Raw genomic sequence first — 19496 nt, 5'->3', positions numbered from 1 at the left:
AAGACTGTATTAGACAGAGGATCAAATTGATTAACTGCTGTTGTTTATGTACTTTGACCCAGAATCAGCTAACACCAATGTGGCACTATCTGTACCAAGTAGTTTTCTGTATATTTTTTATTTGTATAAAAATAAGTATTTTGACTGTTTTTTTAAAATATGATTTTGAACTATAATCATTTTAAAATCCAAATCACATATAAAAATCTCAATAAGCGATACAGAAAATGATACATTGCATAGCATGGTTTTTCGGGCTGCATGGGCTGCATGACCATGCTCTAGAAGAGTTTATTCCTGACGTTTCACCAGGATCTTTGGTTGGCATCTTCAGATAATGTTGGCATAGAAGGGAGCTGGATACACACACACACACACACACACACACACACACACACACTCTGTGTGAACTTGGGTAGGGAGGAATTTCATGTTAATCTGTGTATTGTTCTGTTGTTTCAACCAGAAAGAAGAAACCCTTAAAGTGAACAAAGTTTGGCTACCAGTCCTGAAAAACAGCAAAATGAGGACTCAGCAAATGCAAATGAGAAACCACCCAGGGTCAGGGTCTTTCCCAGCAGATAATGATCACCAATCCTCTTTGCATATCCTCCCACCCTGAGGCCCTTCCATCAACAACAGAACAATACACAGATTAACATGAAATTCCTCCTTCTAGAACATGGCCACATATCCCGAAAACCCAACAAAAAACTAGGGATGCCGGCCATGAAAGCCTTCGACTTCACATTCAAAATGGCATGATCAGTGGCCACTTCAAAATGTATTTTCAAATGCTATTGAGGAATTGGGAGGTACCCATATGGGAGCAAAGAACCAAGAGAGTAAAAATAACTTCATGGGTATTAGAACAGCATGCACAATGTTCAATATTATTAATTACTGTTTTGGGGAATCTGGACTCTCTTCAACGACTGTCAATAGCAGGAGTGTGATATTTCTGAACTTTACCTCCCATTAGCCCTAGCCAGAACGATCAAGGAGGATGTGAGTCGTAGTCAGCAGCATTAAGAAAGTCATAGATTCTCACTGGCAGCTTGGCACTGGATAAGGATATAGTTAATCATGGTTGCATTTAGAATGTTCTAGATCCCCAAACAGTGCCCATTAGGAGATTTTGGACTTCAGCTCCCAGAAGCTTCAGTCATGTTGGCCAATAGTCTGGGATTCTGGGAGCTGAAGTCCAAAATCCTTTAAAGAGAAGTTTGGGGACCACTGTTATAGATTCATTGTCAGGCCTCTCTCTGAGACCAGAAAAACACATTGCTAGTTGAAGAAGCATGTAAATGCTGGGCTATGTTGACCTGTAATTTCATAATCATAAACCTTGTAGTAGTATGGTTGGCCCCCCATTTTTGTGGCTTTGACTTTTGTGATTATTCATGGATTTGATTAATACATTCTCTCTAGAAATCTCTAGTTCCTCCAGCATGACTCTGTGGTAAATGTCTTCCAGAAGTCAGACTGAAGGACCCAGAGATTCCTAGAAAGAACACTCCTCTAGTCGTTTGTAGCTCCTCCAATGCAATTCTGTGGTCAATGGCTGACAGATATTGACCATAGATTTACACTGGAGAACCTACTGATTCCTATAGAAGTGTTCTCACCGGTAAAAAAATTGTGGGTTTTTTATCTGCCGTTTTCCCACTTTAATTGGGGTCCTATGTCCCTAACCCAAGCAAATGTGGGGAACCCACTGTATTTATTCTCATGTTGATTGATAGGAGTTTGCAACGGAAATGTTTGAAGTTGTGGCCAACTGAGTGGGCTTCTGATTTTGTAGTCTTTGGGAACTGCTGCTAGAATATCAGCTGAAAAGCTCTACTCATGAATGGATTTGATAGCTGTTTGAGAGTGGAATAGACTGCCTCAAAGGATGATGAACTCTCCATCTTTGGAAGTCTTTAAACAGAGTCTGGGTGGTGATATCTCAAGAGTGTTTTAGTTGTCTATGCCTACATGGTAGGGGTTTGGATTAGGTGGCCCTTGTCGCACCTAAGACTTCTGTGATTCTTAGATGCCATGCATGGAACTTTGGATCATGGCCACTGAATATAATGGATTTAAGGAAAGGCAAACGTGTTTCCTGAAGTTCTATTGAATTGAAAGCTAATGTCTTTGTATGTGTTTTATGAGACCTTGAACAGTGTAGTGATTTAACAATAACATAATAATATTTCCATCTATAAGTTGAGTCTCCTTTATCCGGAATTCTGAAATCTGAAATACACCAAAAATCAAAACATTTTTCGTAGGTGGCTGAGTTAGTGACACTTTTTCTTTTTGATGGTTCAATGTATACCAACTTTGTTTCATGTACAAAAACATTCTATAAAATTACCTTTGGTATATATGAAATGGTATATATGAAACCTAAATGAATTTTGTATTTAGACTTGGGTCCAAGATATACACAAATACATATTTTCCAACCCCCCCCCCCAAAAAAAAATCTGGATCGTGAGAATTTTGATAAGGAAAACTCAACTGTATATATATATATATATATATATATATATATGGCTGTTTGCACGAGGTCCATACATATCTAGCCAAAACATTTTGCTGAGTAGGGCAGCGGTGTGTGGAAATATGATCCAGAAACCCTCTACGGGCTTTGGAGATACCGCATTCAAAGGCATGTAGCACTTTCTCCATGAGACCTACACTGAGGAAGGTTGTGGGTTGAGGGGGGGAGGAAGAGAAGAACTGGTCTATAAATCTAGTGCCAGGAGCAGGAAAGCAAACTGGCTGGGCACTGTTTGGAGAGGATAATAATTGTAAATCTCTCATTTTATGATAATATTTGTTGCTTTTATGTGATGAATAATTAATGGCATAATAAATTTTAATGTCAATATGGGCAATTTGATGTGTTCCTGGAGGAGTCAGGACTGCTAAGCTCTGGGGGAGATGTAAACATTAATTCAGCAAGGAATTGTGGTGATCTTCCTTGTTTTCATGTTTTTCCATGTATTCCCCCCACATGGTAACCATAAAATAGGGTTATAATTATTGAGAAGCAGGAATCCACTGTTTCCCCCCCTCTCTCCCTCCCCTTTCTGTGCAATCTCTTGGAGGCTTCCTTATCTGGTGGTGTGTGTCCTGATACATTCAACACATGGGCTGGCATTGTGAGCTCTCGGGAATCAGAGCAATTTACGCTCAGTTTTCTCCGCCTGCAAGGAGCAGCAAATCATCCACTGGTGAAAGCTTCTGAGACCTGTCAGCCATCTGCAGCTGAGTTGTGTGCTTATCTAGACCATTTAGACTAGGCTGGGGAGGCACTGTGGATGGAAGAAGCTACCCAGTCTTGCCAAGATCTTAACCCCAGGGGTAGCAAGAGTCAGTTCAGAACAAAAGGAGAAGGAGCACTGCTTTTTCCAGAGGAATAGTGGCAGATCTGAAACTCTCCTTAAGGGAGGGAGGAAGAAAGAGAGGGAGGGAAGGAAGGAAGGAAGGAAGGAAGGAAGGAAGGAAAGAAAGAGGAGGGGGAACCAGAAGGAGGCTGTGAGTAGCTGTACATGCAGGAGGAGCTGGGGCTGGGTTTAAACAGCACTTATTCTGTTACTTGTCTGAGAAACGTCAGCAGATGGACTTTGGTTTCAATGCTCTGCTCTTTCCTCTGGCTCTGGATGTTGGAATACAAGTAGTGGTCTATAGATCGCACCCTTTACACAGGCTGCAAAATGAGTGAAGAAGCAAAAGAGAAGAGTGCAAAACCTGCTCACAGGAAGAAGAAGGGGAAAAAGGTAACCTCGCCCATCTCAAAGGCTTCCCTGCCTTTTTTTTTGGGGGGGGGGGGTGATATAACGATTTCTTTTCCCCTTGGCTGGGTTCAAAGAAGGTTTTTTTGGTATTTTAAAAAAATCCCTCCCTGAAAGCTAGAATAATGCTAGACTGGGGATGCTTTTGTTTGTGCTAGGTACTGATGGGTGTGTTCCTTGCTGGAAAGAGAATGTGGTATTGCAATTGCTTTATGTTGTTCTGATGTGCAAGCCCTGAGAGATGAACTGCTAACTCTGTTAATAAACAATCTAGATGTATATTCAGAGTAACCTGCAGGTCCACACCCAGTGTAAGTAAACACACAGCCCAAGGTTTGAAACGAAACTCTGCCTAACAACAGTGTGTGCTTGGTGATGGATCTTACTGTATTTGCCAGATATTAAGTTTGAGATAAACTTGTCTCTGTGTGATGTATATAAAAATCTGTTTCTAAAACACCTTAGCCATTTTTGTGCATTTTACATTTTGTCACTGAATAAACTGGGATAAAATTTTAACTCTGGTTCTAAAGACTGCTTTAGATATGTTTCATTTTTATTATAGTGAACCACACAGGTGGTTCTTGGACAGATTTGCCAGAAAATCTTTTTTGCTGTGGCTTCATGTAGATATTTTATTTTTATTTTTAGAAATGGTTTGCTGAGTATCATGTACTATGCCTTTTAAAAATGCCTTGGTGGTTTCTACTGATGTTGGCTACAGTCCTCAAAGCACTATAAGTCAGTAAATGGGATTATCAATGACTACGTTACCCTTCATTATTTAGGTCTCTTACTCCTGTCCTAAACACAATTCTGAGGGTTGAGCCCCATTTCTAAGGGAACCAACTTATGAGGAAGTACACTTGGTGTTAACTGCCCAGGAACCTAACTGTAAACACACTTGGATGCAAGTCCTGCTGAGCTCAGTGAGAGTTGCTTCCTGATAAATATCACAGCCTTAGACAAGTCAGTTATACTAGACTATTTGGTATTAGCTTAAATCCAAGTACTGAGGTTTAATTGATCTACAGGTTGGACTGCCTACACAACAAGCCTACATTTGCAATGCTGTTAGTGGCATTTTAGAAGGAAACCAAACACATCCCTCTTCCAGTAACCTGTGTTTTTGTGAGGGTGAATGAATGACTCCTCTTTGAAAAATATATTTCAGATTTTGCTTTGAGAGCAAAATGACTTGCAGAGTATTTGTCATGGTAGAGTAAATTGCCCACATCAAATGAAAAACTTCTTTCAGCCCCAGTTCACTATGGCCTTAGGATTTTTTTTTAATATGATGAGTGTACTTAATAAAATAAATAATTTTAATTGTTTTCTAGAAGTGATGTTGTTTTTAGGCCAAGCACAGAAGAAATTAGAATTGCCTTCTTGTAATAACAATCTATGTATATAGGAAAAGTGACTTCAAGTATCAAGAAACTGTGGTTTTTTATCTTTGTGTGTACCTAAATCAGAGTAAGTTCTATGGAGAAGAGTGAAAGTTATACCCAAGTAACCATACCTAGAATCAGACTGGTTTGGATTGATGTAAGCCAAAGCCAGCTGTGACCTTATTGCTCAAATTTGTTCTTCTGGGAAACATGGGTCCAGAATACCATATTCACATACATCATTCAAGATGTTTGTTACATAGGAGAAAACTGATGGCGGCTGCTGCCATGTACTTCTCAAGAGAAAGGGACTATTGACTATTATGTACTGTTTTATGCCAGGGGAAGGTATTTCAGATAACATATAAAGATAGTCTTGAGCTACAGGTATTGGAGTATACATGCTTGATGGCTTTTGAGTTGCCATTGATTCCCTGTCCTCCATCTTGGTGTTCAGGCAGCTACTAACTGTCTGTATGCATGAAAGCATAAACAGCTGACTATAATGTCCTATGTTAATACAAAGGCACAAAATGAGGGTATTCTTTGTCATTGTTCTTCTGATGTGGAGCCCATTCACTGTCTGTCATATTCCAAAGATGCTTATTACATGTGTTTTGGGTGAGTGTTAGCTAGTGATCAGTATTTGTTGTTGTTACATGCCTTCAAGTCGATTCTCATTATGGCAGCCCCATGATAGGGTGTTATTGGCAAGATTTATTCAGTGGATGCTTGAGAGTGTGTTCTGCCCAAGGTCATCCAGTTGGTTTTCATGGCTGAGTGGGGATTTGAACCCTGGTCTCCCAGAGTCCTAATCCAACACTCAAACCACTACATTGTATTCGATGTAAGTATTGGGGAGGGGTCTGTGTCTTTTTTGCATGTGCGTAGGAAGGGATACTTTCATACATTAATATATTTCTGTCATGCTATGACTGGTCTAGGAAATGGAGTGCAAAATGATTTCAATGGAAACCCTTCTCAATTTTTCAATGGATTAGAGATCTCCATAATAATGCATTTTTGCCCTTTTGTCTCACCTTGTCAAATGATGGACAGAACAGAAGCATTCTGTAATATGTTCTTCGTAAACATAGGTTGTTATTAGAGGGATGTGAGAGAGCTGGATTAATCCCTTACTTGAAAGACCAGCTGTTTAAACTTCATAACATACAGATAATTTCCCTTCATAGTGTGAGTCTTCTCAAACACGGCAGTTGACTTTGCTGTTTTTGAATCTTGGGGAAGTCTTTGGATGATGCAGGAGGATGATGATCTGGCACCTGGAAGCACTTACTTTAATTAACAGAACCCTCAGGGAAATTTTTTGGAAAGTACAGCATATTTGCAAGCGAAATTGAAAAGCCAAATGGATATAAACCATCGCTATGGAACTGCCCAAACCAGACATTGTAAAGGGAGAATCAAGTGGGACCTGGAACAACCTACAATATCTTTTTTTCCTTTGGTTTGTTTACTCATGGAGATAGGATACACACATGATATATTTGGCACATCCTGTGTGCTTCCTAATCTTATGTCAGAGTTTCAAATAAGCATATGCAAGATTTAGTTTGTTTTAACTTAGGTATTCAGCAGGTCTCAGGCTATTTTTTTTTTCATTTCAGAACTGGGTAGCATGGGAGAAAGAGAGTGAGGATGCTACTGAATTAATTTTGTCATGATCTTACTTAACTCAGTGAGACCTGCTACCATATGTTTAGGACTGGGCTGTTATCTGACTCTGGTTTTAATCTTATTTGAGTCTCATTAACAAGAATACAAAGACTTGGCAATACCTTTTTAATTAAAAAAAGTCATTAAAAACAAAACAAAAGCAGTATGGGAGCTTTTGATGGTTAGACAAGAGAAGTTTGGGCTCTTGTCAGATCCAGAAGAAATGTGCAAGATGGAAGGTAGAACTGATAGAAAGTATGCTGGACCTTTGTTTTCAGGAGATTTTAAGATCCCAGAACAGCTTACGAAAGGTTAATTTGACAGCTCCCTGCTCTCAGGTTTACAATCTAATAAAACAGGATACCCAAGAAAATGAAAAGGACCGTGAGGGAGGGGATTAACTTTACAAGATGCTGGCTGTTCTTCTCTCCCTCAGAGGCCATAGCAGTGGCAGCTGGTATGCAAGGAGGGTCTCTCACCAGCCCCTACGACCAAAGGCACGATGGGGTGGTTCCTGAGTGCTGTTCTCTCATGGATTAAGAGTTGGCAAGACATACATGAGGAGGAGTTGCAAGGCTTTGGATACATAGCACTTCTGTCTTGGAGAACCTCTCAGATCACTTCTTCAGTAAGGCTTAAAGGACAAGAATTGTGAGTGAACAGACGCTAATAGGACATCTCCATCTAAGGAGCAGCCAAACCCACATCCAGAGGGAAGGAGAATGCAAGGAGAAGCAATGCAACACTCTGTGTAGCTGCTCCTGCCTCCACATTGCTTTGTTTGCTCTTGTTTGCTGGTGCTGTTGCCACCTTTCAGACCCTGGAGCCACAGGAAATGGTGCTACCTGTGGAAAAATACCCATCCCTTTACACACTGGCTGTTGTTGCTTCCCTCTTTCATTTCTCACATTTGTTGTTCCTTGCAAACCCCCTTCCCACTCAGCAGCTCTTTCTGGCATGTTCCTGCAGCAGCGCCTCTCGTTTGGAGTGTTTGTATTTGTGTGTGTATGTGCACTGTGAAGGAGTGCCCCTCTTCTTGCCTGTATTCTTCTCTCTTCTTCCTAAACAGATGCAAAAAATTTCTTGCATCCCCCCCCCCTTGAGCAGCTATTGTGCTCCCCCAGGGGTGTTGAACCTACAGTTTAAGAACCACGGTTATAGGGAACATGTCAATCACACATAACTGGTTTCATGTGGCATATACAGTAGTTGCAACTAAATTTGGTTCCAATTTCCATCACGAAGTGTTCCCTCTCACTCATGTTTATCACTTTTATCCTTAAAAGATATTTGGTGGGTGCTCACAAAATTTTTCTTTAGTTTATATAGTTGGCCTTCCATAACCATGGATTCTCCATCCACGGATTCAACCATCCATGGCTTGAAAACAGCTACACACAGAAAATTATTCCAAAAAGCAAGCCTTGATTTTGGCATTTTATATAAGGACCACATTTTACTGTATATCATGGGACTTGAGCATCCACAGATTTTGGTATCCACAGGGAAATGGAGTGGGGTTGGTAACCAAACCCCGTCAGATATCAAGGGCCCCACTGTATAATAAACTTGAAACAAGATACAGCCCTTTTGCTTTTTGAGAATTATTTTTGAATGCAAGGTACACACTCTGTTACAATGTAAATAACATGATAGCTGCCAAGAAGAGAAAAAACTAAATAGTATATGTTTAAGTAGCTATAAACCTACCTTTAAAACAAAGTGGTATCATTTGAAGAAACTTTGCTTGCTACTGAAAAAAGTATATTTATATGGTCAATGCTGAATTCCTGCCAAATATATTTTCTGTGTTCTTTAAAAAGAGGAAACTGGCTCACTCTTCCACTTTGCCTTTTGAAATAGCAATAAATAAATAAATGAATAAATAATCTTCTAAAAAGTATTCTGAGACAAAAGCAAAATCTTGTGATCAGTAAAATTAGAATTCTCCTTAACGGTGTTGCCAAAAACATCCATTTAACTAAATGATCAGTAATGTGTTCTGTGGGAGGTTGTAGGTAGGCGGTGTCTGCCACACAATACAGTATGAGTGGCTCTTGTGTTACATCTACATGTTAGACAAAGCTCGAATAAGTGTCAAAATAAACAGCACTGCACGTTAGATCATTCTGATCTTGGAATAGGAAGAATAGAATATGTGAGCTTTATGTTGCATATGGAGATGTTTGGTAGGAAAGGTAACTTTGGCGGGATACAAACCGCCGCTTTGTGGTGGTCTGCCGCCGCCGCCGGTTAGTCCGCGGGGGAGCCGGAGCCTCCACACGGCGCGGCTCCCGTGCAGACTGAAAAAGAAGCTCCAAAATGGAGCTTCTTTTAGAGTCGCGTTTGTGACATAGCGAGGCGCCAGGGGCGCACTCGCTACGTCACAAAGGACGCGACACGTCTGGACGCTATGCGTCCAGTACGTAAAGATGGCGGCGCCCATGTGGAAGGGGCGCCGCCATCTTGTACGTATAGGATATGTACTAGGGTTAGGGGGGTGCGGAAGCACCGCCCCTTCCTAACCCTAGTACGTATCCTATACGTACTATATGGCAGTTTGTATCCCGCCTTTCTGATTCAACCTTCATTTATGAACTCACTAGGTGGCCTTGAGTGAGCTATGCTTTCACAGCCCCTCATTCTTTTTCAGCATGAAACCAATAATACTAGCCTATTTCTATGGCTTTTTATGGGGACGATGGAGTTAAGTCATCTGAATTCTCTAGTTTAAACCAACTGTTCTCAACCTGGTATCCATTAGATGTCTTAGAAGATGATTCTCATTAGCCTCAGGTCATGATGGCTGGAGATGACTGTAGGTTGCAGGATTGAGGGAGGCTGCCCTGAATTTTCCAAATGTTATACAGTTGGCTGTCAGTATCCATGGGAGATCTGTTCTGGACCCCTCCACGGATACCAGAATGTGTGGATGCTCAAATCCCATAGTCCTTAATGGTAGCTCAGCCACGTGGCCACACTGCCATTAGGACAATGGCATCGAAGTCCCTCTCTCCTTCCCTCTGAGGCTTCTGCCCTGGCTTGGCTTTGGGGTGGAGTCTGGAGCCCCATCAGCTGGAGGGAGCCAGGGCCAGGGCTTGAGTCTTGGAGCCCCCCTCCCCTAGAGCCAGCACCTAGCATGGAGCCTCTAGGCTCTGAGACTCAAGCCCTGGTCCTGGTGCAGGCTCTGTCTCCCTCCGGCTGATGGGGCTCCAGCTTGTTGCTGAGGTGGAGGCTGGAGCCCTGTTGGCCAGAGGGAACCAGGGCTGGGTCTTGGGTCTGGAGCCTTTAGGCACCGTCTGGGGTGTTGGGCCTGGGAGGGGGGGGCTGTGAGACTCAAACCCTGGCCCTGGCTCCCTCCAGCTGATGTGGCTCCAGTGTTTGCCCCCAAAGCCAAGCTGGAGCAGAAGCCTCAGAGGGGAGGTTAGAGGGGAGAAAGGAGGGAAGGAAGAGGAAGGGAGGGGGGGCTTGTTCAATTGTTTCCAGTGGCAGTGCAGCTGCATGCACGTGCCGCCATTGGGGACAATGCCGGCTTGCCATCTGTGGATGCTCAAATCTGTGGATAGCAAGTCCACAGATACCAAGGTCCCACTGTACAGAAGCTCAAAGCTTGTTTGCGTTGGGTTTGTAATATCCATTCTGAAATACAATTTTGTTCTTTACAAAAGATGGTGTCAGTAACCACTGCAAAGCATGAAGTAAATTTAAAAGATTTAGTAGACTACTGCCTCTCACATATGTGGTAAGCACAAACAGCAAAACAGCTCAGTTAAATTATAACACCACATTAATATAATTTGATAAGATGATGGTTAACACTATTTTTGTTCATTATTGGAGAGGAAGCAGGATTGTGGACACTGTGCTCATGCACCCTTCTGCCGATGGTGAACATGATGTTCAGTTTGTACATTGTGTACATACATGCCATCCCCGATGAATGTAGAGTTACCAGTTATGTAATGTATATTGTCTGTACGTGCATAGTATATATGCATACTGGGGTGATGGCTCAGTAGGTGGGAAATGTGGGCAGTGGTTTTGATCTTGCTCCCCCCTTAATACACATTTACACTTACAGTAAAACAATGGCCACAATCTGCTTTGCTATCTTTCTGGCAATTACCCCTTTCACCATGCATTTAAGTTGGCTTTCCACTAGCTTTCTTACAATTATGCTGGGAATAGCATATTCTGCTTGCTCTAGAGTCATAAGGCATCTCATCCCATCCTCATTTCACTGCTGCACATTCATGTGGAGAAGAACTGAAACATGTTTAAAGCACTGAAGTACATTTTAAAGCTGGAGAGCAGTTCACATTTCTTCAGCCTGGATTTTTACAAAATGAATTGTTTTTAAGTTTCTAGAACAGAAGGGTGGGGCTAGATAGTTCTTCTTGTTAATTTATTTATGTAGTATGATACTCTGCAGCAGTAAAAATACTCATTTATCCCCAACTTTTGTTATTGTTAATTCCTGTAAAGTTGACCTATGGTGACCCTGTGAGAGACCTCCAAGACATCCTATCATGAACAGACCAGCTCAAGTCTTGCAGACTCAGGGCTTGAAGAGGGGTGGGAAAGAAAGAAATGTTGTTGTTGTTGTTGTTGTTACTGAAGATACTTACTTCATCTACATTTGGGGTGAGAATTGAGTATCCTTTCTTACAATGTTTGTCTGCAAGGCCCACCAGCCAAGTAAACATGGCTAATGCTGAGGAATGTGGAGAGGTTTACAACGTCTGAGGGTCAGATGATTTCCATCCCAAATATAGATGAAATAAATTCATAAGTGTCTTCAGTACTGTGGAAGGTTACTCCAGGCTCCTCCTACTACATCACATCAGTAAGGAGATGCAAGGTAACTATGATCCAATGCACCAGAATACTCAGTAAAGTGGCCTGTTGGAACATCGTGTTGTCACAACTGTTCTCTTTCATTTTTCCCATCTCTTGCTTAACAATTGCTAACCAAGAGGTTGCCTGTTAGACAGTCTGTACAATAACTTGGAGACTAGTTGGTCGTCCAGTATAGATTATTCTGTTTTTATTCTTACCATCACTTGCAGCCCATAATAATTCAAATTACCTTTCACAAGGTCAAGAATTCCTTCAAATCTAACAGAAAGCATGCAGTTATCATTATTACCTTATCCCATGCTCCATTTCTAGGTGTCGTAGGGTACAGTTAGAAGTTAGCAGTCACCTAGATTGAAAGTTCTGAGTTTCCACTGAACAGTGGATAGTAAAGATATGAGAGTGAAAGACACACACAGAGAAAGAGACTATTTTGAAATGGTGGGTTAGGGGAATGCCTTAACTTATTTCCAGTCACAACTTTCTTTTGAAACCTCATTGTCTTAGCTTCCCTTCCTCTGGGCAGCATGTTACATATTGTTTTGACAGAAAATGGTGAAGATCCTACTTTGTTGTGCCTGTGACCAAATGGCAAACCAGACATATACAAATGCAGATTTAAACAGTTGTGAAAAGTAGCCATAACTGTATCACAGCAATTTTATTTTATTTTATTTTATTTGCAAATATGCATATGATTCAAATGGGAAATGTAATGAAAGAAGGTAGAGTACAAAGACCTGGCTTGAAAAAGTATGTTTAAAGCAAGTAAGACCATCCAAACATCAGAAGGGAGAAAATTCAAATTAAATAGGAGCTAAAAGATAGAAGAAGCAACATTGGGAAATAAATGTTTATTTTGTAGAATAATAGTGGCCTAGTGGTATTTAGTAATGCTTGTGACAAGTGGAAACCAAGACGAGATGAGAAACAAGCATGAACAACAGAATAACATTTGCAAACCTGATGGGAAGAAACAACACAAAACAAAACAAATAGTCAAAAATGGAGGAATAGCGGTCAATTTTGAATATTTTATTTTAAGAAAATGGGATGTGAGCCAAAAATAAACATCCTGAAAAGTGAGATCTGGAACAGAAAGAGAAAGTTGTAGATAATCTTTCTGGATAAAAATAATGTATGAGAGCTAATAAGGTAAGATAGAAAACAGAAATGAAACATGAACTTGATACAGTACTATGATAGGAAATTGAGAAGGAGTTACTGGAAAGGATAAAAACAAGTCCAATACATCTAAAACAAGCAAGCAAGCAAGAAATCAATGATATCCGGTACTGGCATCAAGCTTGGGGGTGCTACTCACAAAAATTAGAACAGAGACAACTCCCTGAGATTTAGCAATTACATAATTAAAAACAGAGGATAAACCAGATTAAGTAGAAATGTTGGACATCAGAATTGAAACCGATCAAAAGGAAAGACAGTGAGGCCCCATACAGACAGGTCAAAATAAAGCTGCTTCGGGTCACTTTGGAGGCATGCTGTTTAAATGATGCATGCGTATTAAGAGTCCAGAAGTTGCACCAAAGCTGCGCTCCAGTCCTTAGTATTGGATTGTGGCTTTGGCGCGGCATCCAGCCGGTTAGGACGCATGCATCATTTAAACAGCATGCCTCCAAAGTGACCCGAAGCAGCTTTATTTTGGCCTGTCTGTATGGGGCCTGAGACAACACTGGACCCACCAAAGAATTTAGGAATAGGATGCAATATCAAAAATGCTACACTGTTCATATTGATGGATTTTACTTTGCTGGTTTCTCTTAAGTGTTGGGCTTACAATTTGTAATTTGGATAATGAAGGCAAAGGATGGAGATTAAAGATACAAAGAACATGAAGGTGAAAGTAGGATCAAGAAAATGCAACCATGGAAAGAAGATAAAGCTCTTTTTACTGAAATATAGCAGTGTCACATGTGCTTTCAACATTGTACATAATGCATTTAAAAATGAATATATGATTTATGATAGCACCTTTGAGACTAACTGAATATCATAATATGTGATAGCACCTTTGAGACTAACTGAAAGAAAGAATGAGCATGTAGACTGAAGCCTGTGAAAGCTCATGCTGCCAACTTCGTTGTTTCAGTTAGTCTCAGGTACTACAAGATCTCTCTACATACTGATTCTACAGACTAACACGTCTATATCATTGAATACTATAATACTGTCTAACAACCTAGCCTTACAAGGACACTCTTGGGGTGAAACCAACTGTCCTGAAGGGCTGTGGCAAGCGCACACTGTGGCCCCAATCCGCACTTTTGCCATCCCAAAAAGAAGGGGCAAATAGCTGCTCCTTTTTGCACTGGCAAAAAGCTGGCTTTTCTGCCCCAGCATGGATGGAAGACGGCTTTTAGGCACTCTGGCAGCATACGGAAGCCAGTCCATGTGTGGGCAGGCAGGTGGCATGAAGCTGGCCTCCAGGTGGCAGCACAAAGGGGCAGTCTGTTTTTTCCCTTAGACAGTTTATCATATCTCTTTCCTATTTCCTAGCAAGCACACACCACATTACAAAACTCTCTCCATCATTAATATGGTCATCCACCCACCCTGGTCTTAGGCAACACCTCCTGCCTTTGTCCTTCAATGACCATAGTTAAAACTGAACATCTGGTTACCTCAACAACAGACCACTGGTTTTGCATTTCTATGGCTATTCATACAGTCAGATGATAAAGGTCTTTCCTGGGCACCAGTTCACTCCATGCATCTGAGAAAGTAGACCAAGTCTACAGAAACTTATACTGCAACTTTTTTTTTTTGCAGTTAGTCTCAAAGGTTCTACAAGATCCCTTTGCATATGGATACAGTCTAACACAGCTATGTTTCTGAATGATATTCCTCCTCTTAGTCATCTAAAATTGAGTTCGTATAATTATAGGTACTGTTTGATAACTGTATGAAATATAGAAGCAGTGGTGACTAATGGATTAAGTTATATCCTCAAGTGGAACACAGGCCTGAGTCCAATTGCTACTCCCAACTAGAGTTGATCCATTGGGTCAGTTGCTGAATTTATGTAAGTCAGCACTTACATAAATTCCATGGGTTCAATGGGTCTATTATAATTTCGACTAGTAATTGGATTTAGACCAACAATCAGTATTTCAGCTCTGCTGTGTCAAATAAATATGTGAGTTATTGAACTCTGTTTCTATATGAATTTCACCTCGATTTACGTCTGCTAATTTTTTTGTGTATGGTTTATGCCGATCTATGTGATCATGCAGTGGGACACAGTTTATTAGCAAGTTGTTCCTCTTAGGAAACAGCTTCAGGTTGCTTTTCCTTAAACACTGCATTTGTTTTTCATCTACTTGCTTACATATGTCTGCTGCTTCATTAATAATGCTGTTAGCAGAGAGGTCATCTGACCCTCATGTCCCACAGTGATTTAGACTTCCTCTTCTGTATTGCCCCCTGGTGTTCAGTAAGGCTCTCATTCAATCTTCTTTCGATCCATCACAACCTTTGGAGTCATTGTCACCTCATAACTCTGAATACGTTTTTTGATTACATGTTGTTGAACTTTGATGTTCAGTGGAATTAAGTTACATGGTTTTTGTAAATGGGACATGAGATGTCTTAGACTGATTTGCAGGTTGACTTGCAGGAGTTGTTAGTTAGCTTACTAGTATTCATAATCTTTTCTTGGCAACCTTAAATGAGGAGGCGGAAGCTGGGAAGGAAGATTTTCCTCCTTCTCAGTTCTTTTTCTCTCACATGTGTTGGCTAAACATACTCTGTTTCAGTATGAAGCACCTTTCTTTATATGTCCCCCTTCTTAATTATTTTAGGAAAACTGGGTAAAGTAATTCAGATGAAATACTCCTAGAAAAAGGATGTCTCCATATTTTGCACTGTGTTCCAAAATATTTTAACTGAAAAGAAGTATGGAGTAAATTTACATGTTCCAGAAAACAGTGCATATATTGGAAAGCTCATGTATAGCAATTGTATTGTATAAGTGAACATGCATGGTTCTTTGTGAGCTAGCATGGTATAGTGGTTTGAGTGTTGGACAAATGAGACCAGGGTGCCAATTCCCTCTTGGGCATGGAAACCCATTGGGTGACCTTGGCAAGTCACACACTCTTATCTTTACAGGAAAGCAAAGGCAAAGCCCCCTCTGTACAAATATTGCCAAGATCCCACCCCCATGATAGGTTCACCTTAGGATGAAATTACTTGAAGGCACACAACAGCCACAAAAGTTTTTGACGCATGTACTGGAGAACTTGCTTTCAAACAATCATTCATTTGCTCACTGGTGGTGAGCGACAATTGTCTCCAGCTGACCAAGCAGACAACCCTTTGTGAGACAGATAAATGGTTATGTACTGATGGTGTGCTGTAAATGAATTACAGTAATATGCATGGGTGGATGGACTACTAAAAATATTTTGTGGACTGGTAAAATCTTTGCAGAATGATTTGTAAATTTGTTATACACAAATGCTCCACAGTCTTAAATGGTTTTGCGTTCTTTGAAAGATATAAACTGGTATTTCGTTGCTGGGAGCTAAAGGTGTAAATTTTCCTTTCAGTACCTCTTGTGGTATATGTTATGAAAGAGTTTACTGAGCATTGTGAGAAGGTTTTTACAATTGCCAGCTATTAAATGATGTATTTGGATTGAGTTGCAATACAGTGTACAGAAGTCTTGGCAAGGAAAAGGGCTGCTACAAATCTAACATAAATGGCTTTTTTTCAAAAAAATATGGGGCTATAGATTTCATGCTTCTTCCCTCTCTGTTAGCAAATTTTCTGCTTAGCTTTGGCTAAATCCAGAATTTGGAGTATAGTCTGACGCCTCTATCTGTGGGGTATACATTCCTGGATTTACCATAGAAATGTGAAGCCAGGGATAATAAAATGATTGACATCTGGTGAAAGTTGACTATGGTGTCACACTGGAGGACTTAGACATGCTTAGAACAGCTCTCTAGGCACATCTGTGTCCTCCAACATGACTGTATGGTCAACTTCCACCAGAAACAAACTAAAGAATCATGCCAGAGGACCTTGAAATTGCCTAAACAGAACATATTTTCTTTGGATATGGCTTAGTGGAACCATAGGCGCCAGTCCTATGGATATGGTGGTCATGCTGTAGTTACGTTTTTTGTTTACACTTCTCCAAATCCCTCAGACAGCATAGTTACTAGCCTACTTCCTTGAGGGTTTGTGGAAGTTGTAGTCCAAATAAGAAACTTTCCCAATCTCTAGCTAACTCCTGTCAAACAATATGTAGAGAGATCTTGTAGCACCTTTGAGACTAACTGAAAGAAAGAAGTTGGCAGCATGAGCTTTTGCAGACGTCAGTCTACTTCCTCAGATGCTTTTGGTGGAGTGGAAGCCAGGGACCGACAGGTTATTGTCAACCAAGATGAGTTACTATTTGAAACTAGTTTCTATGAGGTAACTCTGGTTAGCTAAATCATAGTTAACACCAGTATAGACACTTCGTTGTGATCAAGGTGGATTCATTCAGGAGAGGAAAGGGGAGATAATGTGATTCACCTCACATTTGATATCCGCTGCTGCACCAGCTCATGTTTTCACCAAGAAACAATTTTTTGTATGCTCCCACATAAAGAATCTCCTGACATCATGCTCCATTTATCTTCTTATACGTTTTATACATTAATAGTCTCTAATAATGCTAGTTCTGTCTTTCTACAGTCATAATATTTGGAGTGTATGTCCCACTCTATTTTTACTTAGAAATGAAGCGTGTGCGTGTGTGGGGAGGGGGGCAGGGGAAAATATAATTTGCACATGTATTTATTTTAAAACTTAGTTTAGAAATCAAAACAATTCTTGTTTTTCATGTATTTGATCCTTAAAAGAATAGAAGAAGAAAAAACCACTCCTGGTTTTGTTTTTCAGGCTTTTAAAAAATATTTGCATACTTCATGATAAGAAAGATGCATGAAGTACAGGGAACACCGTTTTCAAATTGTCTATGCTAATCCTCCAGTTCAGGGATAAAGGATTAAAACTAAGCAATTAAAAAAATAACCAGCAGTAGCTGTAAAAGGAGTATCTTGTGCTGAAATTCAAAGAGTTGCTTTGATTGTATTTTTTTTCCTTCTCAGGATATAAGACAGAATTTGTGGTTAAATGTGGCAGGATCTCATCCAGATTAAACCAGCTGAAGACAAATCTACATTACAGACTGGTTCTCTCTGTAGGAATATGTCGCTGAATTCTCAACATCATTGTCATACTACAACTGAGCATCTTTTTGAGAATCCATGGCAGATAAATTGGTATAAAATAGGGATATCAAGATGATGGTTGTAATTTTTTGAAAAATTAGAATTCCAATAACCACCAATTAAAGGCAAGTATTAAAGAAATACATTTGGAATTAAAAAACGGGGAGTTTCAAACTGAACACATTTTCAGCCTAGGATTTTGTTTCCAATATGGGTTGTACCTCCTTTATTTGGAATTCCAAAATCTGAAATATTCCAACATCCAGAATTGTCTACAGGGGTGGCTGAAATAAACTGCTTTCTGATGGTTCAATGTATACAATTTTGTCTGGTACACAAAATTATTAAAAATATTGTGTATCAAATTACCTTCAGGCTATGTGTATAAAGATGTATATGAAACATAAATGAATTTCGTGTTTAGACTTGGGTCCCATCTCCAAAATATCTCATTATGTATATGCAAATATTCCAGAATTAGAAAACTCCAAAATCCAAAGCATTTCTGGTCTCAAGCATTTTAGATAAGGGAGACACAATCTGTACCAGAACTGAACTGAGCCCACAGCCCATTCACATGAAATGCTGTCCGTGATTATCCCAAAGCTTTCTTTGTTGTTGTTGTTGTTGTTGTTGTTGTGTGCCATTGGTTTGCCATTGCTTTCCTCTGGGCTGAGAGCATGTGACTTGCCAAGGTCATCCAGTAGGTTTCATGGTTGAGCATCCATCCAGAGTGATAGTCCAGAACCCAAACCACTATGCCATACTGGTTCGCTTCTTCATTTTTACAATCCTATTTTGGGTAGAAAAATCATGTTATTGCTATTATTGTTAAACAGTTAGATTAGATGCTTATGCTAACCTGCTGCAGATAACCCAGAGATCTGCTTTCTGACTTTCCTCTGACTGCTGGATTTGTAGCAAAGAAATAACCAATTTGGCTTGGTTCTGGTGCTATGGGGAGCAGACTTGGGCAACTCAAATATCTGCCCATCTTGATGATGGTGTCATTGAATTCTTCTTGCCCTAAGGATTCATGTGGAGTTTGTCCTCATGTTACCTACCAATGTTTGTCCTCATGTTACCCATGTTTTGGTCTGATGTTCAAGCCACATGATCTTCTAAGTCCTTATATTTTAGGACAACAAATAGAGACACATATGTATCTATTGTTCAAAAGAACAACATTCATCCTGCACATAAAAGCAAACTCCACATGTTGCACAAAAAAAGAAAAAGTTTAATGTGAAGCAGATGATGTGTTTTAAGCCAGAAATGCTCCTAAGGGGATATGCTAAAAAGTCTATTTTAAAATGCTGAGATCAGACTGTGACCTTCAAAGTGTATATAGCGTTAATTGGAATAAAGGCTTATGAATTTAATACCAGTAAAAATGTGGTGCTAAAAATTCATCTGGCTAAATTAGTCAATGGCATTATTAAATATATGTAAAGCCATCTGTACAAGAATGAATATTATATATACACTTGCTACAATAAATATTGCAAAGATCAACTGGTGTTAGAATATTACAA

This window comes from Sceloporus occidentalis, unplaced genomic scaffold, assembly GCF_023333645.1.
Source record: "Sceloporus occidentalis isolate IW3139 unplaced genomic scaffold, rSceOcc1.0.p SCAF_2, whole genome shotgun sequence".
NCBI classification, from domain to species: domain Eukaryota; kingdom Metazoa; phylum Chordata; class Lepidosauria; order Squamata; family Phrynosomatidae; genus Sceloporus; species Sceloporus occidentalis.
Note: the sequence above shows the minus strand (reverse complement) of the source record.